The 27,825-nt window shown below is 40.7% G+C and overlaps 1 protein-coding gene and 1 pseudogene across 1 annotated transcript in view; both read right to left on the reverse strand.

The window, feature by feature from the left end:
* JAZF1 (JAZF zinc finger 1) overlaps positions 1-27,825 on the reverse strand; it is a 339,131-nt gene that overhangs the window by 276,310 nt on the left and 34,996 nt on the right. The window lies entirely within an intron of this gene.
* On the reverse strand, positions 6,697-6,795 carry LOC118918588 (U6 spliceosomal RNA; annotated as a pseudogene).

Consider the following 27,825-nt stretch of genomic DNA (forward strand, 5'->3'; position numbering starts at 1 on the left):
TGGGTGTGGAGAAATCTGAGTGCTTACAGGAATGCATTAACTGTGGACAGGTTTTGAGTTTAGGAAAGTTATTTAAATAACACCCAGTTGTTTTATCTCAGGAAAGGGGACTACAAAATTATAATGCAGTAGAAACATCTAACCTTTAAGCAGTTCCAAAGGACTCAAGCTACAAACATCAAATTCATCTGTCACCTAAATTTCCCAGTCTTACAGGTGTACTTTTCAACTTGTCCCTCACATACCAATCAACCCACAAGCCTCCGATGAGAGTAAATTTCCAGTTCTTATTGAGTGAAGTTTCTTGAGGCACCTCATTGTGTGCAGGGTTCTACAACAAGTCTCTTGAAGCACTTCTGTGTATTTTTAAAACCACATATAAACTATGCAAAGGTTAAACCACAGAGTAGCTGAGCCAACTCACCTGCGAAGAATACAACCAGGAATAGTGTTCATCCTTGTGCCAGATAACCTGGAGAAAAGTGCTTTGGAGAGCAGAGAATGTTCTTGGTACCTGTAGTCACTGTGCTTCTCATTCCAGACTGATGAAACCTCAACTGGGGGCATGTTTCAAGATAGGCAGCATGAAATGGCTGGGAATACAGAGATATAATGTTCCAAATAACCTCTCAAGCCAAAAATTACACTGCAGCAGTTGAAGCCAAAGATCTCCATGACAGACGAGCAGAGACAAGACAAGATACAAGATTAAGTAAAATATAGTCAACTTGAGATACACAAAGAAAGGAATAATGGACATGATGACCTCATGGGTTGGACCTTCTCAGAGCAAATGCCACTCTATAGTGGTTCAAAGAGAATATGCAGAGTTGCCACAGTGCTGTACCAACATGTAATTGTCAAGCATTCCAACTCTAGGGCTTTTAATTTTCACTTTGCTCTTGTTCCAAGAGCTTGACTGGTGAAGATACTTGAAATGTCCCAAACCTATGGTTTTGTGATCATGGGATACCATTACCTCTACCCTGCTGGTGACAGAAAAATGTAAAACAAGTACCACTGGGAGAGAACTTTCAGAGAGCAATCCTAGTGGCCGCCAAATTGGCAAAAGTTAGGGAAGGAGAAGTCACTGACATAATAATTGAGGGCAGTTTTATTAGTTTCATTCAATGAAGCAAAAGTTGGACCAAAAAACTCATTATTCAAACCAGATGCTGATTTTGTAATGTTCAGTGGTGAACTGTTTCCATTTTCTTTTCTTAAGGCAGACTTTAAATTTTAAAGTTGGTTTGAGAAAGAACTGAACATAGGAAACCTGTTTTGGAAAGTTCATTGCCAGAAGCATTTTTTCCTTTTTAATCATGTGACAAAAGGAGTGTAATAGTGGGTTTAAGACAAAATCAATTATAGGCAGCAATGAAATTACCCTTTAATGATAATTAGCCCCAAATCTTGATTGCTGCCAGCTTGAATTAGCTGGTCATAAGGCATACAAAGTACTGTGTTCATCCATCTCAGACAAGATGAAGGATGGGCCCCCTCAGGGTGAGCAGTCAGATAAGGTGAGGAGGCAGAGACAGACTAGAGTAAACGCGCAGAGAAGGCTGACTGCATAGACCTCAGTGCCGAAGAGAAAGCAAAACGTTCATTACAGATGTTCTCTAAGCACAAAGGTTACTTTAACAAAAAAGCCTGCTGATAATCTCCCTCTTAAAAATGATTATTCTCCCTCTTATCAGAAGAATAATGAGGAACCAATCTCAACCCCAGAAAAAACACAAGCATCTCTGGTGAGAAATGCAGCTGCATGGATCCTGGGAGAAGGTGACAGCAAAGCATGGGAAATGGAACCCAGAAAGGTGACTTTGGCCTTGGAACCTAATCCCAAAGGGAAAGGGGACCAGTCCTCCTGTTCAAGCCTGTTTGGAATTGGCAGCGCCTTGCTGCGCAGGTTCTCAGAGTGAATGGCTACCCTACAAACAGTGCAGTGTAACTCCTAGAGGCCCACTTCTGTTGCTTTGTGGAGACAGAATCAGAGCATTTTAGACAAGGAAAGAATCAACACCTTCATTTTACAAAGGAGGCGGCTCAGGACCAAGGAGATAAGAGTGCATTCTCAAGGGACTAACTAATGGCAAAGCCAGCTCTCCAGCACAGGAGCCCTGACTCGTGTCCCACCTGCTCCCTCCCTCCTTCCCTCCCTCAGATGACAGGAGGCCCGGAAGAGCAGCCACCACAGTCCATCACAAGCAGGAAACCATCAGCTCTTTGCCTCTGCCTTGGATGTGCTCATGTGGTGACTAGCCAGGAAAGAAAACCTACATTCGTCTGGGAGATATAAACCCTGTATAACAAAACCTACTACTTGCAAGGCTACATTAGGTACCATTTGTCATTTGCTTCCTGTAATGCTCACAAGCCAGGAGTTGTTCACAATCCTATTATACTGAAAAAAAAAATGAGGCTTAGAGAGGTGACATAACTTGCTTATGCTCATACCACCAGTTAAGTAGCAATCCTAGGTGTAGACCAATTTTTCTAGCCCCTTGAAGACGTTGAACTTTCTGCTACATTATTAGCCCTCAAACTAAAGATAGAGCTCCTCATCCTACTGATAATGAGGGCTACACGAGAAGTTTTGCCTACTAAAAATATAAGTCATTATGTAAGAAATAAATGGATCCTGAACAGCGGTAAGGAAGCTTCTAAAATTTGGGTGTAAACATGAGCCCTTTCAGTTAGCTAAGGAGAGAAGTTTATTGCAAAATTCCTCTTTTTCCTTCTAAAAAATCTTTGCTCATGGTACATATACACAATGGAATATTATTCAGCCATAAGAAGAAAACAAATCCTATCATTTGCAACAACATATATGGAGCTAGAGGGTATTATGCTCAGTGAAATAAGCCAGGCAGAGAAAGACAAATACCAAGTGATTTCACTCATATGTGGAGTATAAAAACAAAGAAAAACTGAAGGAACAAAACTGCAGCAGAATCACAGAACCCAAGAATGGACTAACAGTTACCAATGGGAAAGGAACTGGGGAGGATGGGAAGAAAGGGAGAGATAAGAGGGGGGAAAAAGAAAGGGGGTATTACAATTAGCATGTATAATGTGAGGCGGGGGCATGGGGAGGGCTGTGCAACACAGAGAAGACAAGTAGTGATTCTACAACATCTTACTATGCTGATGGACAGTGACTGTAACGGGGTTTGTGGGGGGGACTTAGTGAAGGGGGGACCCCAGTAAACATAATGTTCTTCATGTAATTGTAGATTAATGATAACAAAAAAAAAATCTTTGCTCAACAGATCCTGGATATTCTGTTTATGACTCTTCTTTCCTCTTTCAAGAAGAAGCTTAAGTGAACACAAGCAGAAGGGAAGGCAAAGGTAATCTTAACAAGCAGGAGTGACTTTCCATACACGGTCACTGAAGTATGAGCCTGTTGACAAGATGTTGGAGAACTTCATTACTCCAGCTCATGGCCTTCTTGTGGCTGGCTGGCCTCCACCAGTGCTTTCTTCACCTCTTGGCAACCACCTGCCATCTTTACTTTCTGGAAACATGGGCATGCAGCCAGCCTGCATTTCTGACCTCTGACTGAATACAAACACCTGTCATCTTCCAGTCTGAACACAACCCTGAAGACCAGGACTCACTGTAGGGTTGGTGCTACCAGTGTCTTAGCAGTTTGTAGGGAGGCTGGCCTGTTTAAATCTTGAACATTCCAAATAGGCCTATTCTTAGTCAAGGGAAGACCTCCGGGGTTTGAGGCTGCTTTCCTCAGTATACAGACTTGACAAATAGAAGCACCAGCCAGGCATGCAGGCATGGTGTGCTTTCAACAAAATACAACCAACTTTTTGAAATTTATTTACTGGCAGTTTCAGGTCCTGGGAATACAAAAAAATGATGGGTTCTGCCCTTGAGAAGCTCAGTCTGGGGAGAGAGAGAATACCCTTGAAAAACCTAGTGAGTGGCAGCTTTAGGTGGTAAGTGTTAGAACACACAGGTACACCAAACCTATACAGGGAAGGGCAGAGGAGCCAGGGAAGCTTTATGAAAGAAGAGGCGTATAAACTGGGTTCATACGGTTAGTGAGAGTTTTCGAGCCAACAAGACTCAGATTCAGGGACATTGCAAGCAGAAGTGACAGCGCATTCAAAGGCTCACATTTACAAATAGGCCTGCAGTCCAGGGAGTAAAGAGAAGCAGTGTTTACATGTGCAAGGAGATGGGCACTCAGTAAAAGAAGCATCTCAGGGACTATTATGAAGGGTCTCTATTGGCATCTAGGAGTCAATGAAATTTCTAAAGCATGTTTATCTTTTTTTTTTTAAGTAATTCTGGCAGATATGCCAAGTATGGACAGAAGTCTACATCAGTGCTGTACAAAAAAATAAAATGCAAGCCACAGAACCAAGCCACATATGTAATTTTAAATTTTCTAGTAGCCACATTTCAAGAAAAAAATTAATCAAATGAAATTGAGTAATAGCACACTAACCCCCGAAATCCAAACTATTATTATTCAACATGTAATCATTATTTTTAAAATTATTGATAGTTTACATTCTTTTTTTCCCCATGTACTAAGTCTTCTAAATCCAGCGCACTTACAGCACATCTCAATTTGGATGAGCCACACTTCAAGTGCTCAAAAACCAGAGGTGGTCAGTGGTTACTACACTGGACAGCACAGTTCCAGATACACCAAATACAAGACCCACTCAGGAAGCTGAAGCCAAGAGTCCAAACGAAATGATAAAGATCCGGACAGTTTATTTCCAGTCCCTGGACGCACTGAAATGCAATTTTACAAACACATAACTTGTTTTTTGTTTTGAATAGGTAAGATTCATTCACCTGGCTCACAAATTAAAATAACACAGTACAACAAATAGTGCTGCTCCTTCTTTTTTTCTGTCCGCCCCTCTCCCCACCCACCCATGAAAGGTAACCAGCTTCCTCGTTTCTTTTGTTTGCTTACCCTTTCAATGTTTCTTCACGCAGATACAAGCAGATATGAATGTACACTCATATTCTATCCCCTTTCTACGCTGAAGGTAGCATGCTACAATTGTTCTACACCTTGTTGTTCCTCATTTAATAATGTCTTGGAGATCTTTCCAATCACTGTATAAAGGAGTTTCCATGGTCTCTAAATGCTGCACAATATTCAATTGTATGGATGAATCAGATTGTTTCACTCAATTTCCTACTAATGGATATTTGAATTGTTTCCAGTCTTTTGTATTACAAACAATGGTCTAATGAGAAACCTCCTATATGCATCACTTCATACGTACTCAGATGTACTTACAGGCAAAAATTAACAGAACCATATTGCTGGGTCAAAAAGTAATTGCATTTGTAATCTTGACTGATATTGCCAAACTGGCCTGCAGAAGGGTTGTGCTATTTTGTACTCTCACAAGAAGTACAGTGACAATTTTTCCACATCTGGTCAACACTGTATAATTACCACACTTTAGAATTTTTGCCAGTCTGACAAAGTGAAAAGTGCTACTTGAGCCTAATTTAAATTTGCATCTCTCTTATTATGCCTGAATCTGAAGATCTGCTCTTCAGTTTAAAGACAACCTGTATTTCTTCTCCTATGAATAACAGGTTCATATCTTTTGCCTATTTTTCTATTGGTCTGAAAGTCATTTTCGTATTCATTTGTAGCTCTTTATATAGAGAGATCAGCTCTTTATCCATTGCAAATGTTTTCTCCCAATCGTCATTTATCTTTTGAAATTGCATATTGTGTTTTTTAACCAGGTAAATTTTTTTATCTGAATTTCGTCTGATTTATCAATCTTCTACTTCCATGGTTTCTGAATTTTGAATCAGAGTTTGAAATGGCTGTCTTACTTCAAAGTTATAAAGGAGTTTACCCATATTTCTTCTAGTCCTCTTATGATTTAAAGTAGATATGAATATATACTCATATCTTGAAATCCATGTTAAAAATATCATTCTTCACTTTTTCCAACTGAGGTAGACCAGGTATTTTATGAATTGCCTTCCTCATTTCTCCCTTTGTCATAATTCTTCTGAATATCACCAACCATCATTAAAAAATGAGCTGATCAAGATGGAGCTTATTTGAATAGTATGAGATACAGAACCAACACTGCCCTTCTCTGGATAGCTACCCCCTTGGCCCAACACAATATATGAAAAATTTCATCAATATCACATTAGAAACACAATTTTTACATACTTTTCTGTTTGTGTAGACAGCAATCTGGGTTTTTATAAACAAGTAGTTCTAATTGTCTAGTGTAGACATTAAATACAATTTATGCTATTCAGTTATTTATGGGAACTGCCAAGTTTTACGAAACTGCATTTATACAGCAATGCCGATACTCCCACATAATCAATATCTTTTCAGCAGATGTGCGACTTGAAGAGATATACAGACACAATATGCTGTTGAGAAATTCACAATTTGGAGGCTGTTAAATTATTTTTCACAATTAATTTGTTTAAAAGGCAAGCTGCACCCCATAGTTAAAGTTTGGTAACTCTAGTCAATGACAGAATTCTGGCTTACCCGAATTCCCCTCCTCAAGATCACCAGTGTGACAGTCAGAAGATTTATGGGAAAAAAAAAAGGAGGGAGAAAATAGAAAAGGCAGTTTACAGAATATCTAGTCTACCTCAGTTGAAAAAGTGAAGAACGATATTTTTTTTTGAGTGTTCATAAAAATAAGTAAAAATGTGGAATGCTTCATGAATTTGTGTGTCACCCTTGCACAGGGCTCTACTAACCTTCTATCATTCCATTGTAACATGTGCTGCCAAAACAAGCACAAAAATGATACTCTTTGACAAGTATTTAACATCTCCAATTATTTCTATTGAAAAGTTTCTATTAAACTAGAATTTTTTAAGGCAGAAGTGAGAAAAGTATAGAATTCTATTGTAAATACCCTTTTATTCCAATATTAATTTGTATTTTCTTATTAACATCCTTCACCTTTAATTCAACCTATGCATTTTGTACAAATTTCCCTGTCATTTGAGGTTGTAAAAATAAGTATAGTTAAGTTTCTAAAAGAGATTTACACACACACACACACACACACACACACACACACACACACCGTTATGTGCATACCCTTCAAAAATAGCAAGTTCCTGAGTGGATACTCATGTATATCAGATGCAAATTATAAAATTTCACACAGGGGATAATAGTACCAGAAAAACAACAGCAACAAAATGATCCTACATAAGAAATGAAGGAAATGCTGGGGAGGCGGGTCAGGAGAATCCTGGGGATTAATAACTCCCCAGCACGTGAACAACCTGAGCTGCTAAGACCCCTGTGGTATTCCTAAGGGAAACGGAGCTGAAGGGGACGCCAACCGCCCTGGAACAGAGGCCTCCCTGCCTCCCCGCTGCCGCCCCAGCGGCTGCCCCCCACAGTGAGCTGCAGTGTGCCATCGACTCACAAACTTCATCTCCAGCCATGAGGTGAGTTTCTTCAATGTGAACGTGCTTTCAACTTTCAAGTGCTTAATGGAGGCAAAGTACCCCCATATCACACCTAAGTATCTAAAACTAACCGATGTCCTCTGCGCCTCCCCTCCAGCTAAGCCTTACCTTGCTTTTCCCATCTCTGCCAATAACAATTTACCTGGACTCTTTCATGCCTTATACCTTAGGCATCTTCCAATTCTTCTCACACCCTAGGACAGCCACTCACCAAGCCATTCATCATGTCCCCTACCCCACTCTTCTCTTTGGTTTTCCCAACACCACTCATCTCCTTCAGACCCTCCTCGGACATTGTGCCCACCTCATCATCTCCTAACTGGTTGTCTTGTTCCTCACTCTCCCATTTACGAACAATTCTACAGATGATTGCCATGTAGTTTTCCTAAACAGTATTTTCTCAAAAATTGCAATGTTATTCTCTATTACTTACATGACATCCTGAAATCATGTCATTGATTATTTCATCCGTTCACCAATTATTTATTGAGTCCCACTTATTGCCAGGCACTATTCTAGACATTTGGGACACATCAATGGATAAAAACTCCTGTTTCTTTTTGTCTTAACCTGTTTTTTTCCTGCCCTTCATCTCACTAGTCCTCTAGAAAATTATAAGAATTATCTATAAATAAATCTATACCAGAAGTTATATTCTGGTCTATTTATATATTCAGTGATGCCTAACAAACTCCTATCATGTGCTGGATCCAGTAGTGAGCATGACAGATGTAGGTTTCTTTTGTCCAACTCTGGCCTTCTCTCACCTTCTTGCTCCAAATGCCCTCTCCTTTCCTCACCCTCTAAACCCTGCCTGTCCTGAAATGTGCAATCCAGACCCTCCAACTTCCATCCCTGGCACCCAGACCCATAGTGGGGCCATCAGTCCATGTCTGTCTTGTCTTGAAAAGTGTTTTGGTTTCTTGTGTTTTGCTTTGCCTTGTCATGGGTTTAACAAACCCCCCAAATAGAGTAGAGGTCTTTGAGGATGAGACGCTTGCTCTCCTCCTTACACTCCCTAGCACAATCTATAAACACAGAACATTACAACCCCAAGAAGCCTCACACACCCGTTCATCAAACCCATCTTGTTGCTTGAGAATGCTGACTCATAGAGAAGTCAGAGTGTCAAGAGCTTTTAAAAAAAGTGACTAAATATGAATGGCAGACTGACAGGCATCCTTCCTTTTGTCCCTTGAGGTGGAGGAAGATGTCTGAACTGCTAGCTGCATACAGTTCTTTTCCCTGGAGTCCACACACGTTCCCAAGCCATTTGACAATTTGCTGAGAGCTAATGCACAGCTGCAGCCTAACCAGCCTGGAAAAACCACCTGCACTGGTGGATTTGCCCAGCTTTGCACTGCTGCCCTCTTCCCAATTCTTCCAGCAGATTGCCTGAGACCTTGATGATGCTAAACAACAAATCTCTAAGCCCATAGATTTCAGATTCCACAATGCTCTCCTCTCAGTGCCCCCATGATATCTGGGGTTTCCCTTATCCTACCATATCAACGCTTTTCCCTCCACTCTGGCCAGGGAGCTGCTGCTGCTGGGAACCAGAGTTCTGTGCAGGAGGTGGCTGTTAACAACAGGAGCACTCAGGTAAAGCGGAGATGCAATTAAAAGTATCTACAAGCACAAAAGAAGGACCCTAGGAGAAGTATACTTTAGAACAGGCTAGTAGAGACCAGAAGTCATCTACAAAGCTATGAGATGTAGCAATGTGTATAAATGCCAGGGTTTTTAGCCTGAGCTCCATTTCGATTTGCCTTTATCCATGTGACTTCCTCTGCATTACTCACGTGAAATTCAAGAGGGGATGTGTGACCATTATTTCATCCCACTCCTTGTTCCTACTGACATGACATCAGGTGTTCAATAATGTTTCCTGAATCTCCTAAAAGTGAAAGGCCAGTTTATCGTTTGCTTGAGCTAAAAAAAAAGTCACTTAACAGAAGCACAGTTGTGCACATGTGGCCGGCATAGATAAGAGCATCTCACATTTACACGTTTCTCTGGGGAACTCAGAAGAACTGATAATACTCAATTGGCCAGAGATTATGAAGCCCATGTTCATTGAATTAGACTGGAGGTAACTAACTGCCTTTCAGATGTTGTTTTAGGTAGCTACTCTATTATTCACAAGGAAATCTGTGCCTCTAATTATAATAATCCTTAGATATCATGGTCTTTTGGTATAGCTGAATCTCAGAACCTTGGAAGCCATCAACAGTTCTCTCTCAAGCTACCTCTGGACCTAAAGGATAGTTTGGTGACAATATTCACATGAGAAGAAAAATCTTGGTTTTCACGATCAAAGAATATTCCCCACATTTATGAAAACCTTTGAAATACAGAGACTTCCTCCTACCTAACAGTATCCAGCAAGTGGCCTTGTTTATTTCTATTAAGGTAAATAAATTTTTTAAAGCAGAAAAAAATTCTAAGCTCCAATTTTTAATTCTTCTTGTATCTGATTTTAGCTTCCTTGGGGAAAGAAACAGATTCATGTCTGTGCCAAAACCAAATGACAGACCAGTTCTTCCACAGGAGATACAGCTGCCAGTCTTCTCTAATGGGCTCCCAATCTTCTGTTCCAGCTCTTCCTCCCTGCAGGCAGAACATCTTCCACCCTCCCAGGACTGCCCACCATGTCTAGAACAAGCTCTGCAGCTCAGCTTATGTGATTATCTGAACCTTGCTTCAGAACTGGGCCACCGTGACCTAGGTCACCCTAATAATAACTGCTGACCCAGACCAGGGGCTGGAGCTCTCTGGTCTCTCCTGCCTCGAGCTGGGACTGCTTCCAGCAACTAGAGTGACACTGGGCTGGGAGCAGGATTTAAGGGGCCCTCCTGGATCTTAGAGCAGGAGAAGGATTGGGGCCCACTGGGCCTGAGATGTCAGTGCAGCAAACCTTCCATTAGTCCACCAGACCTGAACTAATGTAACACTAAAGTATCACTGCTTTTAAGACTCGGGCAACCCTGGAGTGTCACCCTCCAACACTGTCCCTCAGTAACATGGCTCTCCTTCCTCCTTCTCTATTTAATGAGTCCCTGCAGATATACCTCCATATATGGCAAACTGAGTCAACTCCTAGTTAGTTTGAACACTGACGTTTGAATTCCATTAATTGGAACAATGGGGCTCCTTCATGTAAGGGACACTTCGGCTACACTGAACACATCATTACTGATATTCTGTCCAAAAATGCCTATCCCTCTTCTCTACCAGAAGAAATCAGTTAAATTTACACTTAAAGATACAGATGTCACTTCTCTAGGAAACCCTTTCCAACTCCCCCAGTCTTCTTACAAGGCTGCCCAGCTACATCTCCCTCCTTTCTTCTCTCCTCTAGCAACACACTGCTCTTTTCTCAGTTCCTGCCTTCCCTGTTAAGCTCCTTTCTGTCTCAGGGCATTTGCTCATGTAGCCTGCTCTCCTGAAAAAATGTTCCTGCCCATATTCTAGCCCATGGCCACCCCAAGCACCACAGGCCCCACTGTTTACCCATTTACCAGAGAAGCCTTACTACCTTCAGATCTCAGGTGAGCCAGAAAAGCCAGCCCTGATCTCTACCATTATTCACCCTTAGAGCATCACATGCCTTCCCTTCCCTTCCCTGTGCTTATCGGAGCTGTACTGTTAGAACTGAGATATTAGTTGATAAAAGTCCTCACTAGACTATCAGCTCCATAAAAGCAGAGATGGTAACTATTTTTATTTATCATTGTAACCACAGTGACAATTGCCCATCTGTGTACTGGTAATAAATCCTGGCCCCTGCCAGCCACCTCAGAGCCACTTTCCGCAATTCATTCATTTAGATAGGTAGATGGACATTTATCCCTGTCACCTACACCTTGTATGTCCACATCTAGTAACAACGGAGGGTAAAAACAAGGATGTTAAGATCCTGAAGTTGAAAGATCCCCTTTAAGGCCATGAAAAAGTGGCCTTTAAATATACCCAGAAATGTTGAAAGAAGAAACAAAAATGGAGGGTTTTATGTATTACTGTTTCTGATCAACTCTGACCTAACCATAAAAGTCATAACCAAAGAACCCCATTGCCTGACCCCTTTTCAGTAGATTTGTTTCAGTTGTTTTGACCACTGGGTAGCACTCAAACTGAGTGAATTGGAGACAGCAATGCTCCGTGTGCAGCTTCTCTGTCAGTGCTTGTTATGGGCTGAACTGTATCTCCCTCAAAAATCCTATGCTGAAGTGCTAATCCCCAGTACCTCAAAATGGCTGTATTTGGAAACAGGAGTTGTAAAGTGGTGATTAAGGTAAAATGAGGCCCATAGGGTGAGCTCCAATGCAATCTGACTAGTGTCCTTACCTCAGAAAATGAATCTGGGACCCAGACACACAAAGTGGGAAGAATATGGGGACACACAGGGAACAGCCAGCCACCTGCAAGCCAGAGAGGCCTTGGTGGAAACCCGCCCTGCTGACACCTGGACCTTGGATTCCCTGCCTCTAGAATGGTGAGCAAATACATTTCTAGTGGTTAAGCCAACCCAGCTGTGGTGTTATGTTATAGCCTCCCTAGCAAACTAATACAGTGCCCAAGCAGCTCTTGAGGGCAAGGGAAGGAATGTTTGCCAAGCATCCACTGCCCACCCCACTGTTTACAACCCTTTCTTCTTTTTTTGACACATGAGGACACTGAGGCACAGAGCCAAAAGAGGGAGCTCGGACAGAACCTGACTCCAGAGCTATTTGCTTCCAAATTCTATGTCCTCTTTTGCACTCTATCTTCACATCCAAAGACCAAAGTGGAGTATAAAATATGAGAGCAGATTCTAATTTGCCTTATTTAGCCCTCTGAAAATGAGCAAGATCATCATTTTAGCTAAGCTGAAGAAACAGATGCATTTGCAGACATCACCCAAATAAAGTAATCGAAATACTGTGAAACAGATGAGAATAGGAACTAATTTTGCTTTCTAATGAGCATTCTGACCAGATCAATACTACAAAATGCTGAACTGCAATATGCCATTACAGTTTAAATGCAACTGCCCAGTTGATTGGTTCAGAGAGGCACTTATAGTAGCTAAAATTATGTATTTTCTCTTCAGAAGAGCAGAAGTCTATTATGTAAAATAAAGTCATGGCAATTTTAATTGCACTGCATAAAAGACAGAACCCAGCCTAGCCCACAAACCAGGGAAAGGCAGAGAGAAACAAAATGCAGCTGAATGCTTAATCAGCTGTCTGTCACTTTCTGAATAGTGACTAATATTCTAATTATTAGTCACCACACGGTGAAGGTGCAATTATGGGACAGGGATGATTGCTTTAATTTTTTTGTTGTTGTTGTTAACTGACAATTTGTGAGACCCTCACAAAAGTATGATTTAAATCCCCCATAAGTTATATAGATGGAAAAATGATTAACAGTTAAAATTCAGCTTCCCCCACCTAAAGCATTAAAAAAAAAAAAAAAGCTTTGAAGTTGTATTGACAGATATGACTAACAACTGTAATCACAGAAATAAATATAGTAAAATGATAATTTACCTGTCACAATTTACTGAGGGAGAAAAAGTGCAGCCCAAGCAGCTGAATTGTGAAGTTAAATGAAAGCAAAGAGAACTCAGTTTTTAATGAAACACAGAGCATTATTAATTGGTTTCCTAGCAACAGCTGGGCTAAAATTACTTAACATGTCTGCTCAATCATATGCAAATATGAGTGTTATCCCTTAAATGTTGATTATAGTTGGTCTTTTCAGATGCAAATCCAATGTGTAAAGTGAAAGTAAATGTTGACAATGCTGATACAAAAAAAATCCCGATTAACATCAATCTGGTGTTCAAAGCCCAAGAGCTGAGGATCTTCCCTTAGGAGGGCTGCACACTACTAGGGCTGCCATTTTCCTTTACCTGTCCTCCCTGGCTCTCCTTAGCGCCGCCCGAGCCCAAGACAAGCAATCAGAGATAACTAACAACACGGTATTTCTAGGCCTTGCTGAATCACACTGTAATTATTCTCATCAGTGTTAGGTCATGAATGGTTCTGTTTAGTGTTTGTGGATAAAATGAACATTCCTGTGGCCAGGATTCTCACCTGGCCCTGGTTGGCTAGCTCACTACACATGTGTGGGCAACACGTTGTTATTGACTCCATATAAAGAGCTCTGCCCAGTGCTCTGGGCGACACGGTGGCATGGCTCCAAGGCTGCAGGAGAGCAGCGCAGAGGCTGAAGTGGTGGCAGCATGGAGGACAGAGACTGGGACAGCTATGCGGGTAGAAGGGCCCAGAGGCAGAGACCAGCTTGCTGCATGCAGACTCGCTCTGAGTGAATGGAATTCTCGTGACTGACGTGCCACCTGGAAATAAAGTTGGGTATAACCCTTTCACCCCAAGAACGTTTCGCTGTCAATTTCTTTGGTCACACTGAATCCATAGCGAACCTGCCTGGGGCTGAAACCCATTGGCAAGACACCAAGGGTTCCCAGACTAACCTTATGAGAGTTGAGCCAAGGGAAAATAGCCAGATTCTTCTTCCAAAACATCACACTTTGGCCTTAAACATCATCCCTTAAGTTTTTAAGGTACCAACAGTTTCTATTAAATACAAATGACCTTAAGAGAAACATGTGCACCCTTAGATGTAGCCTATCTAGGGGTGGGGTGGGGCTGGGGGTTCAGTTTGGGGCATACAGACACCAGAGGAACCTGTGGAAGTGGAATAGGACCTCATCTTTCTGGCTGGCCTAGAATGGATCCACTTGGGGAGCAATAATGGCACAGTTTGCAGAGGAGCTGCCACACCTGCATGGATGACGCAACCATTTCACCAGGCTTGCCTGACTTCATATTAACCCTTAAAGAGAAACACCACTAGTACTTCATTTAGCCTGGGAGTCTAAAAGGAAAAAAAAAGTGCCACACACTTTAGTTTCATCAAAGTGGAGACAAACAGAAAGAAAGAAAAATGTAGCTTACCATCCATTTAGAAAGAGGATAGCCCTCTATTCGCTCTGAGGTTAGATAACCACAGTTCAAGGACGCTATGTTAAATTTTGATTTAAAAAATCAAACATGTTGTAGACAGACTGCAGTCCTGGTCACTGGAATGCTTCTTTTAAGCCAGTGGTTCTTTGAAGTACCATCAGCAGTAATAACTGGGAACTTATCAGAAATACATATTCACAGGCCTAGTCCCACACTTACTGAATTAGAAATTTGGCAGTGCACACAGAAATCTGGTTTAACAAGCTCTCCAGGTGATTCTATGCATGCTACATTTGAGAGCCACCTGCTGAGGTCAATTCAACAAGATACTCAGCACCAACTTGCAACAAATTCTTTCAGTTAACAGGAAACCAAGAACAGTTGCCTTTTACCTTCAGCACAATGGCATGCATTCAAAATAAACACACTCATTGTGTGAATTACTGACACAGTAATTTTTTCCAAAGAACGCACCACTCAGAATAGAAGATGCTGATTTACTTATTTCTTAAGATAACCAATTATTCTGGCTACGAGAGAAATGAAAAGAAAGTTATTCTTTAGGAAACTCAAGTTCGGGGTAGCCTTCTGAGAGAAGCTTTGAGAATCACTGAGTTCTCCGATCTAACGCTGTTCTCTCTCCCTGGACCCATTCCAGCACTGTCAGGACTCCAGCCTAGGGTCGGTGGGAGGGCTTCCAGGAGGGCTCACTGTAAATACTCCCCAAACCATCGCTGAATGGATGACTCCCGCTAGTTCTTGTATTTTAGAGAGAACATTTAATCTCTTAGTGTTCCAGATAATAAAATAGATGGTATGCGGGCACACATGTATCAAAAACTCTGAGGACGAAAAAACAATCTAGAAGATGCTTTAATCATTATAAAGTAAGTACACATGAGGAAACCTACAATCAGAATGGTGAATCTCAACTTTAACTGTTCAGCAGAATCACTTGTAAAGCCTGATAAAAAAGCAGATTTCTGGGTCCCATTTCCAGACATTTGACTCATCTGAGCTGGCATCCAGCATCCTGCCTTTTGAATAAGAATGCCCATAATATTGGATGCAGGGATTTGTATTTAAGTTACCAATATGGTCACTTCAATTTTTCAAGGGGTATTAATAAGGAGTAATGAAAGAAGATTCACTTGGGAAAACAAAGCATTACTACAGCCAAGAACTACAAGCTCCTATTTCTCTGAGTGTGATGAACTTGGAGGACTAGTTGAGAAAAAGTTTCTGTCTTTTGTTAAAGTAATTTTTTTTAAATATCTTTTTTTCTGATTATGAATGTTATATATACTCACTGTAAAAAAAAAATAGAAAAGCTAACAGAAGAAAGTAAAAATACTCACAATCCCACCACATGAGATAACTTGGTACATTATATTCTTCCAGAAAACTTGCTGGCTCTTTCTACACACACACACACTTAAAAAAAAATAGTGGGATCAGAGTATGTGGATAAAATGGGAGTTCCTGTGGCCAGGATTCTCACCTGGCCCTGGTTGACTAGTTCACTGCACATCTGTGGGCAATACATGGCTGTTGACTCTATAAAAAGAGCTCGACCAGTGCTTTGGGTGTAACACAGTGGCAGGGCTGCAAGGCTGCAGGAGAGCAGAGGAGAGAGGCCCAGAGGACGGCTGTGCGGGACAACTGTGCAGGCAGAGAGGCCCAGGGGACAGCTGTGTGGACAGAGGGGCCCAGAGGCAGAGACTGGCTTGCTGTATGCAGACTCACTCTGAGTGAATGGGATTCAAGTGACTGACCTGCCACCTGGAAATAAAGTTGGGTGTAACCCTTTCACCCCAAGAACGTTTCGCTGTCATTTTCTTTGGTCACACTGAATCCATAGCGAACTTCCCCGGGGCTGAAACCCATTGGCAAGACAGAGTATATGTAGTTATTGTATGTGTTTGTTACATCTGTCAACAACTTTCTACCGCTCCTTGATTCTTTTATATAAAATGACAGAATGCCTAAACATTAACTCTCTACTGGTAAGAGTTTAAATTTAAAAAAAGAATAAAAATTCTGTTTATGTGGCCAGTACACAATAGGAATATTTTGTCATTTGTACAAGTACACTAAAAATCTCATTGTTTTTATTAAAGTGATTTAGTTTATTACTAATTTTTATTAGCTCATTAGTTCACTTTAATGAATGTGTATACATTACTTGAAGCCTCCAGACATACATACAATATATTAATATAAGGACTCAACTCAATGAACTTATTAGACCAAAGTTTTCCTCATTAAATTCAAAGGGAGCCAAAGACTCTAATGGAACAACATTGAGACCTTTTCCCACCAAAATTTTTAACTATGCCCTGAGATTCTATAAACTTAAAATTTTTTCAACCAAGAAGTGGTCAAAACATAAATGAATCTCACAGAATACACTCATCATATCTTGAAAGGTAAATTCTTGCATGCTTTATAAACAGAGCAGAAATTTATGTGACTTGCTCACATTCACACTCCTCTCCAAGACCTGGTATCACAGAGCTTGCTTGCAATGGCTTCAACACTTGTTAGTCATGTGAATTTAAGTAAGTCACTTAATTACTCTACACTTCAGTTTCCTTATCTGGAAAATGAGGATGCTAATGAATACGATCTATATTACTGATTTCCCAAGAGTTTTCTGAAGGCCAAGTGGGATAATACATGTGAAATTCTAAAGTACTACTCCAGTGATATCCAGTCTAGCTGATATTTAGCTCTCTCTGAAATAGTGCTCATTCACCATTTCTGAGTCTACTGTCCTCCCACCATACCTCTTAGTCTCTTGAACACAACAGAGTTTGGACAGAATACAAAATGTATGTGTGTTAGGCCAAAGGGCAGGGAATAATTTATCCTTTTAATATTTGGCCTGAGAACTGCTTTACAATGGAAGCAGACCCACTTGAAGAGTCAAAATGAAAATGACATATTCTGTGAAGTTCTTCATATATAACAGTTCTCTGACAGTGAAGGCATGGGTCCATACCTAGCTTTTCTTAACCACTACCTGGGGAGCTTTTTAGAAATAAAGACTCCCAGACCCCACGTCAGAGATTCTGATGAAGTTTTAACATAATTACATATGAAACTGTAAGATGCCCTGACCCTTCACAGTAATTCCTAAGCCAAATTACTATTAAACAGTGTCCACTAGTTTCCATAAGACTAGGAACCCTAAGTAAATATGAGTGAACTGCATGTTGGTGATTTGTATATTCACAGTGACAGAAGGCCATCAAATCTGTGGCCTGTCACTTTACCAAAAACATCTTTTTAAATGACTACCCAAATATGCGCAAGGAAATCTCCCCTTAGGACCTAGGGTTAGGGAAATAACAAAAGAGTGCCCATCTTTTTCCAAAACACTTTTTTATTTCACCACATCCTTCTCTCCTTACATAAATAATACAACAATATGCACTAGATAAGTGGAAAATCAAATATCACCAAAGTCATAATTACTTTCTCATTTTCCTCTAACAACAAACAAAAAAGACAAACATCTGACCCACTACAACCTGCTCTTTACACGTACAGACAAAAAGCTCTGGACACCACATTCTTTTACTCATTCAACAAATGACCAAAGTAAGCATTTCTCAGCACCAACCACAAATCTACAGAGCTTATCCCGGAGCTGTACCCTTCAATTTGCCTACAGTTCTGTTACCGTTCTTTTAGAGAGTCAAATATTGCCTGATTTTTTCTAACCTCTAGGTTGGAAAACTGGGCTGTCACTTTCCCATGTCACTTTTCTTTCTCAAAATTTCTTCTGCTGTGGGAAAAGCAGCAGCACAGCTCTACATCCTACTGTCTGGTGTGGCTCTTGAAAGTCAGTGGAATAAAGAGAATCAGCACACAAATCTTCAAACAGATTGTGCTAAGCAATCTTACCTGGAACATATGGGTCAAAGACTGACCATAACTCATAAAATACTGGTTAGAAAAGAAAACCTCTTTGATCATACTGTCCCCCATGATAAGATGTTTCTTGGCTAAAACATCTCTTAGTTGGAACCCCAATAAGAATATCATTATATGTAATTTTCCTACTATAACTGATGGAATGTAGTAAGTGCTCATTTTGAAAACATGTGAGTTATTGGTCACTTGATTGCCACTGCAGAACACTAATTAGAGTGAACTGTATGTGGGAGTCTTGGCTGAAAGACATTTAGCAATGAATTCATTAGGGAGAATGAGAATCAGTCAGGCTCAGCTAATTTATAATTTTGACCGCAACATGAAATCAAGTCTTCTTTCAGTGCCAGAACTCATTAAAAGTGCAATGGGAGAAAATGGAGCAGAGTCTATTTTGCTTACAAATGTGAAGACTTGCAGGAAGAAGTATCAGGATATTCACAGCTTAGGGGAAACTAGGACTGCCCATAAAGATTTCAAAAGAGTCAACTTCAAGGACAAGAAAGGATTCTTATGGGTGGTAAGAGAGGATTAACTAGAAGTTATAAAGTGAAATTACTGCGAAGGCAATTTGAGCTACGCATAAGGAACCAATTTCCAGCCATAGTTTTAATTAGAAGCACAGAATGATCTTCTGTGTAATGATGGCTCTTCATCATTACCGTTATTCAGAATTAGCCTGCACCCATATGAATAAACATAGAGTGGAAATGAAACATAGACATGGAAGGAAGGTCAATCATAATTAACTTTCTTTAATCCTCCAGGTGCAGGTGAAATTTGCCAAATAAAATACCAGAATTTAGTTAGCTCTCAATTTATATTCAATTTACAAATAATTAATAAACCCATAGAGCTGGCCACTCTCTCCCACCCTCACCCCCACCCCATCTCCTACCCTTCACACTACTCCCAAATGTGCAAATTCCAACTGCTGCTGCAAAAGAATCTTTACCGATGTCCATGGAACACTCGAGAGAATCTGTGAGTGGAGGAAAGGAAGGAACTACAGAAGCAAACTCCCAAACAAGCAAGGATGAGTCTCTGCTTCCCAGAAAAGATCACCCTCCAAACCTCTCAAATAGCTTACACATCTTTATTTTACCATCTTATTCATTAAAATAGATTCATTTTGCTTAACCCTCTTTTAAAATACAAATTTTATAAGCAGACCAGACCATATCAATTATTTTCTATTTCTGCTTTCCTACCACCAGTTATAATCTACTGCCTTGAAGAAACCAGAGTTTCTATTGAGACTGATTAAATAGGGAAGAAAGGTAAAATTAAGTTTATAAAATAAAATACTTTAGGGATATAGCAGGGAAGGGATAAAATGGGGAAATAAAATTAAAGGAGCATAAGAACATCTGCTGCCTTGATAAAGAGATACTGGTACAAAGAGATGGTGACACAGAATGTGCAAATCGTGTTTACTTTTTAAAATCTGCCAGGAGGACACAGGACAGGAAATAGACATGTTCCTTTGTTTCCTTTCACCTAGTGATAACTTGTTTTCAGGACTGAGCATTCAGCCTAGCATTAATACTATGGGTTCAGCTTCAACTTGAGATAAATGGCTTTTTGTGCAATAGCTTTTGAACCTACCCATGGTAACTCCTTGAGGCTTACTAGACCTCACCTCCCCGTTCACCCTCACTCATAATGTTCCAGCCACAGAGGCTTCCTTCTGTTCCTTGAACAGGCCAACTTGGTCCTACCTCAGGCCTTCACACTTGCTGCTCCCTCTGCCCAGAACAGTCATCATCCAGACACTCTTTCAAATCACTCTGGTCTCAGAATCAATTTCACTTCTTCAGATAGGCCTTCCCTGACTCTAACCAATGTTGTCCCTCCTCCTACCTATAAAACTCATATACAGTTTTTATTATCCATTTTTATTGGTCCCGTTGCCTATCTTATTTCCTTCTTCACACTTAGGCCTATCAGAAATGTTATCTTGTTTGTATATTTGTTCATTTGTGTATCCCTGTCTTCCTGAACTAAAACCCAAGTTTTCACAAAAGAAGAAGTGTCATCTCTTGCTCCCTGTCCTGTCCACTGTGCCCTGGTCAGTACCTGGCATGTAGTGAGCACTCCATTGGTACTGGTTGTTCCAAAAGGAACATTAACATACATATAGGGTAATATCTCACTTTTTAAATTTGGAGACTTCTCCATTATAAAAAGCATCAAAAGCGTATCCAACGTCTATCTGTAACTAAGCACTTACAGTTTTAATATCCACAGTTGGGTCTCTACTATTGTTTTAAATTTACCAGTATTTATCTTTTACTGAAGAACTACAACACAACCCTAGTTGTGAGAAACACCAATAAGAGGCCCCCAAAAAAGTGATTTTTGTATACCCAAATAAGGTAATTTTAATTAGTTTAAAAGCAGAGTCCTATAGTGACAAGGTAAGCTTCATGTTAGGGGTCTTCCCAAGGATATGACAACAGAGACTTGAAAGATATGTGTGTGCATATAGAGAGATAGATAGATGGACTTGTAACACCTTTAGTATATTGACCAATCCTTTCTCACACTGTCATTTCCCACCTTCTATCTTCCATCAGTTATTTATATGAGTATTATCTCTCCTGGATTCTAAGGTCCTTGAGGGATGGGATTTGTGTCTGATTCCTCCCACCTCCCAAATGCCCATCACTGGACTTTACAAAATATTACAAGTACTCAATAAATATCAAATAGGTGCTTGAGTGGTACCTCCTCTGTTACTCAAAATGAAGCAAACTATGAGCTATGCTGTCTAAGTGATAGCTAGGAAGCAATTTTCCTAAGTGATAAGTAGGAAGTAATGAGTGGGGTGGACACTAATATTTTCCTTATATGGTAACATCATCAATTACCACGGAAAGATACAGACTATTTGAAATACAAACATGCACATGTTACACTACATACACACAGAGAAAGGTTTTGAGTGAAGATTAAACATGGAAATCTAAACATGGAAAATTCTAGGCCCAGTGTTTGTGTTCCTCCTCAACAGGCTAAGTACCTAACAACAGAACTGTGTTGTTACTACAAACATTAACTGAAAGGCAGATATGAGACAGAGCTTTCACCATGTGGCACAAAACATACTGTTTAAGATGTGGGGATTGCCACATGTTATGAGTTTTACAGTTGTTCTTATGTCAGTTAATTGCTTCTAAGAGCAAACAGCACTCTGCCACGTGCTCATAACTACATGTTCTTTGGCTATTTTAATAAGAACTGGCTTGGATTTATAGCAAAATAACTTTACTCAGGACTTTCTGCCAAAATCTTATCTGATAAACACCCCCCCGCCTCACACAGACATCTGGGGACGGCATTCTGAGGCACTATGCTGAAAGAACACAGAGGAGATGTTTTCAAGGGCAAAAGAGAGCTTCAAAAGAAGCAATTACTTTTTAAGTCTGATCAATAGCAAAGAGGATGAACTGTAAAATACCTCTTAAAAATTCATTTCAGGGTGAAGTGAAGTGACATTACAGAAACACCACAAACAAAATACTTATAAACAAATTGGTTGTATTTTGGCTACGTAGGTGGTACCAACATAAACTTGTCTGTTTGTATGTATGTATCTACGTAGAAGGAGGTTATCAACACATCCATCTCTAGTTTTCTTCCTGTATTATTAACATCTTGTGCTATTGTACAGACTTTCTTATTTTAAGCAACACCATATAATGAAGTTTCTACAAGCTGCTGAGATTGGCAACTGTACAAATACCTTTTTCCATTCTCTGTTTCACTAAAGCAAAAAATACTCATTTTTCCCAAATGTATGGCTAGCATTAACAATCTACCATGCTACTATGGAAGCCAAAAACATAACAACAATGATCATAATCATAGCAGGGACTAATTATTCAAAGCTCACTATGTGCCAGGCACTGTGCTGAACATTTTGCAATTATTATCTCACATAACCCTCACCACTCTGTGAAGAACATATAATCTTCTCATCTTACAGATGAAGTTAACTGGGACACAGAATTTAACTTACTTGTTTGAGGAAGTACAGCTAAAAAATGGATTCAAATCCAGTTTTCTTAACTCTAAACCCAAGTCGTTATCTGCCACATTAACTTTTTTCCCATTCTTGTGATCTCTTAAATGAGAAGTCGGCCTCCCTTGAGAGGGAAAAAGGAAATTGACTAGATACATAAAGGTATTGCCTGTACTCCTCCATCAAGGATGAGTCCAGAAACAGTAACAAGTTTAGAATTGAGACAGAAACACCACCTCAACCCAGGTGGGTGCAGGCTGGGCTCAGTCAAGCAGGTGACTGAATGTGTGGTATGACAGGACAGCTCAAATTCACCCATGTTTAGTGAGCACCTGCTGCACCCCAGGCACTTCAGTCTCTGCCAGAATTTTAGAGGTAACGGAGACCTGTCATCACAGATATATAGTCTAATTAGGGAGAGAGACCAGTAGGAGTGGCAGTGAAAATACTGCATGATAAGACCCAATACTGACATAAGTACTAATTGTTCAGGCCCAGAGGCACGTGGTGTGAGGCGAGAGGGACTGCTAGGAAGGCTTCCCAGAGGTACTGGGTCTTGAGATAAGCCATGAGGGAGCCAACAAGTAGATGAGCAGGCAAGCCAGAGGGTTGGAGGGTGGGCTGAGTCATCCCCACTTCAAGCCTGAGGTCAGAAAATGACAACAGCTATTGCTACATGATTACCCTGTGCAAGACCCCTTTCTGATCAACAACACAATGAGCTAGTCTTACTGATGCCATCTTACAAGTGGGGTAGCCGATGCACAGAGGGGGGCAGTGACTGGCAAGAAGCTGCTTAGCAAAGTGGTGGTGCTGGGACTGAGACTCAGGACATCTGATTCCAAAGACCAGAGTGGACCACTGTGATGTATGACCTCTCAGACCTCTCCTGAGGGCAAGAAGGGGTTTACACAGAGAGTAAACCATACAAAAAATGTGGGGCAGGGGAGGGGGGGGAGGGCTAGAGGCATGAGGCCATTCAATTGCTAAGATGCAGCATTTTCTGTGCAGCCTATCTTCTGTTCACCTACAGCCCCTCTGTCCTGCTGCCAGTGGCCATCCACTAGCCTGTAGCAATTACAAAACAAGAGGGTTAAATCTACTTGGGACAAGACAACTGCAATAAACAGAAATACCTTTACCTGCTACTTCTTGGGGCTCCTCAAAAGCATTTGTCAAAGCATCAGAAGCACTTCCTTGCAAGTCCTTTCCTCCCTCTCAATGGTGAGCTCTTGGATGAATTATGCATAATTCATCTTGCACATCCCCAGGATGGAGATGGCAATGCTTTCTGAATGGTGCCTCCCCCTCCGCACCAATGCCGTCTCTAGTCATCTCTCGAATAGTACCTGCAGTGGAGCCAGGAATGCAGGATGGCCAACTTGGATAATTTTAGGCCATCTGGCAAATGGGAGTGACTTATCAACAAAGGAATACTGCGTCAGTTCAGTACCTTGGAAATGAAGAGCAAGTGAGGACCCATGAAGATACTATTACTAGTGTTAACAGATTTTCTGGTATTTAGAACATATTGGGTATTCTAAGAACGCTACATGTGTTAATTCATTTAATTGTCATGACAACCTGTAAATACAATTGTGACCCATTTTCCTGATGGGGAGACTGATGCACCAGCAGGTTACACTCCTTGCCCAAGGCCACACAATAGTGAAATGGTAGAGTGAGAATTCAATTCTAGGTAATCTCACTCATAGCCCACAGTCTTAACAACTATCTTCTACTGTCTCTTGCAAAAAAAAACTAGCGAGACCACACTACTATGTGCTACAAAGCAAATAGGTGTAATCTCCCTGTGTGCGGGGCTTACATGTTTATTACAAGAAAAGAGTAAAACAGAGAATAGCATACACTCTAAAATCCTGATGTTCATAGAAATCATAATGAAAATAGGAAGAAGCTACTTTCATTTCTGCAACTCTATGAACAGACTCCGCCAAGTCAGAAAGGCATAGAGAACAAGTTAATAATGGCCTAAATATAAAGGCATAGCTTCAAATCCAACCTACTATTAATTAATTGATGTATTGCCACTAGGGAGGAGACAGTTAGTATTAAGTTAGATTAAATTATGGAAAGCATTGCTGTGACTATTTCAACAGTAATTATTAAGTTGCTATGCATTCCCTCCTTAATAAAAACCCTTTATTCTCATTCTCAGAAAGCTTTACTATTCACCTGTCGCTAACTTCTTTTGACAGGCATGACATGCTTTTCAGTTAGACTAAAGACTTCTTTCAAAGAGAACAAGGAAATTCGATTTGTAAATCCTAGTAGGCGTCTGATCCAAACTGGGTCTTGGAAGAATATTTGCTTCCAGTTTTTCCCACAGGGTCCTGGGTCTCATTTCTGTGCTGAGCATACACTTGCCAAGACTGACAGGACCTGAAGGAATTATGGACATCCAGAACAGGGAAAGGGGCACTGAAGTAGGAGTCCAAAGACCTGGGCTCACTCCTAGACTTACCAGTTAGGAGCTCTGTGAGTTTGCACTCAATTTCCACATCTGTAAAAGAGAGGCATCAACACTAACTACCTTCTAGAGTTGGCAGGAGGCTCACATGTGATAACATACATGAAAGCTGTTTGGAAACCATAAATTATGAAACCAATTGATTAGTTAACTATAGTTCACTAATTGACTAATTAGGTCATTAGTTAACTGACTGATTAATGACTAAAGTAGAAGGGCTGAGTTACTGCCCCATGGCCAGGCTCTGATGCCCTTTTGTTCTACTACTCTTGATTGACTATCAGAGACAAATTTCGTGACTGCCTACAGTGATACGTGATTCTGGTTCAGATTTTGCCACAAAACACTGCCTTTGTATGCTGCCATCAGAATCTGAGGACCTGAAGGACCATCGGCCTGTCCCTGAAGTGGCCAAAACTGCCAAGGGAAAGACCAAAGGGAACTTCAGCAAGGGTTCATTCCTTCCCCTCTGCACTAGCTGGAGGACCAGGGAATACTGACTTGTTTTCCTGTTGCCCTGCACTTACTCAAGGTGCTTACTGAGGGCCCCCTAGGTGAGTGGACCCTGGACACCAGGATGAAGACAGCACTCTGCCTCCAAGGAGCTCAGCGTGAAGCAGGGGGCAACAGCCCTCTGGACAAACATATAACACGGTCACTGAAGTGTGCTGAGAGAACGCTGGTGTGGGGGAGACAGAGGACAGGGTTCTCTCAGGAAAGGGAAGGAGGTGGGTAGGAAGACCAGGGACGGTTGAAAAGTTCCTGTAAAGGGTTAATGAAGTGACTACACATCGCAGTTGCCCAGACTGCGCTAAAGCAAAGTGCTAAAGTGTCAAAATAGAGGAACACTAGCAGACACAAAAATACTCATTACAGTATTTTGACTGCAGTCTAGGAAACTTATGCCTGCCTGCCCCACTCCCCAAACTCTGTGAGATTCTGACAGTAGGTCTGGGGCAGGGCGAGAACATGTATGCCCTTAAAAGTTTCTACAGTTGACTTTACCTAGTCCCAATGGATTCTGTTGGTGCTTCCAACAGTTTTCATGTCATGTACACACACACAATAAATGATAACATTTATATACCATACTGATGTAACAAAGAGGTGATCTGATAACACAAATGTGGGGACTGGTGAAAAAAAAATCGATTTTCTTTCTTTATATTATGATAAAAAATGCTAGGAAAGATAGTAAACAATGGATTTGTATAAATATTTCAAATACACTCTTTTGAAATCATTGAATTCAGCAAGTTTACAAAGGAAGCCATACAAGTGATGTTCAAATATAATTCGAACTGTTATAACTTTTTGAATGGTTGAAGGCTAAGAAATTTACAGCCATGAATATGTGGTGGTGCATTTGAAATTCTTTCACAGCACATAGTTTAAGGAAGCTCTCAGGTTATATTATCCAAGCTTTTACTTTGGGGTACCAAAAAAATTCACAGGCTCAGAAGATGCAGCCACAGCCTGTGTCCTGTTCCAGTGAAATTCCAAGCCAAATGTTGAGTAGAAAGTCGACCTAGACACAACTCAGAGACATGTGACTTCTAGAAAGTTAAAGTTAACAAACAAAATGAACAAGCAGCTCCTACACAGAAAGTCTGACAACTGGAAGAGTAGGTTTCAGAAAAAGTTTCCTTCAAGACTCAGCTGTCTGAGCTCTAGAGGCGGAGTCCAAGAACTTCCTCTGCGTTCTTTAGGTACATAGTGATGGAATGCCAGAAAATTCCTGTAAGGTATTGGTAAGAGGCCAACACTTCTTAAGCCAGGCCAATTTCTTCAGCAGAAAAGCTGTATTTAGACTAATGTCAAGGTAATTCCAACAAGACTCTCACAATTCACCTTTTATGTTGTTATATTATCTTCAGTTCCAAGATCAAACTAGGCTTTTTAAATAAAGCATGCCTTAAGAACTGGAAGGCTTCCTTATTATCAGGCATAGACCGAGGCTCTGTGATGCCTCCAGCCTTTGTAGTGCTGTTCCTCTCTTGGAAAGCCTCTCCTAACACTTCCTCATGTTACTAACTCATCTGTATCCTCTAAATTCCAGTTCAAGGCTACCTGTTTCTCTGGTTAGGCCTTTCTTGATTCCCTCAGGTACTGCTTCTAACCACTACACCTTGAACACACCTTCCTCAGAGCAGGTATTTCACTGAATTGTAATTCTTGGCTGGAGTGTCTGCCTCCCCATGACAGAAAGAGACCATATCCTTGGGAGATGATGTTCCACTGACCACACAGTCCTAGGGGTATAACATACACAGTATTTAGTGAAAGAATTAATAAATAGGAGGACTCTCTCTTCTCCCCTCTAGCAATTACTGAAGTGTCCCTCTGTAAGGCAGAGAAGGAACATTACCCATGTCTAGTCTTCTGAACTGCAGATAGATCCTTTAAGTATAAAAGAAAATTACACTATTCACAAAAGTAAACTATGGTGTATTCTCATCAATGCAGCCAGAGTGGCCCTTAAAAACATACACCAGGTCTTGTTTATTATTTTATTATTGTCTTTCCTACTAAAATGTAAACTCCAAAAGGGTAGAGTCAATATCATTCATTACTGAATCCCCCAAGCACATAGAAAGTGGCTTGTGAAGAAAACTGGATGAGTGGATGGAAGGAAGGAAGAAGTAGACTAACAAATGAAGCTATACAGATTAAAGTTGTTGGGTGGGGGGATTAAGAGGAGAGAAAGAACTTGGAACAGATTCTGCAATGCTAAGCATGTTTATGAATTGCTTTATAATCACTAATTAGCTTTTCTAAACCACATCCCCTTAGACACAGGCAGTACTATCCTCCCAATTTAAAGGTAAAGGAATTCAAACCCAAGGTCAAACAGCATATCAGCTTCAAGTTCAATGCTTAACCCTGAGCTGGTAATAAGAACAAGATTAAAG

This window comes from Manis pentadactyla, chromosome 7, assembly GCF_030020395.1.
Source record: "Manis pentadactyla isolate mManPen7 chromosome 7, mManPen7.hap1, whole genome shotgun sequence".
NCBI classification, from domain to species: domain Eukaryota; kingdom Metazoa; phylum Chordata; class Mammalia; order Pholidota; family Manidae; genus Manis; species Manis pentadactyla.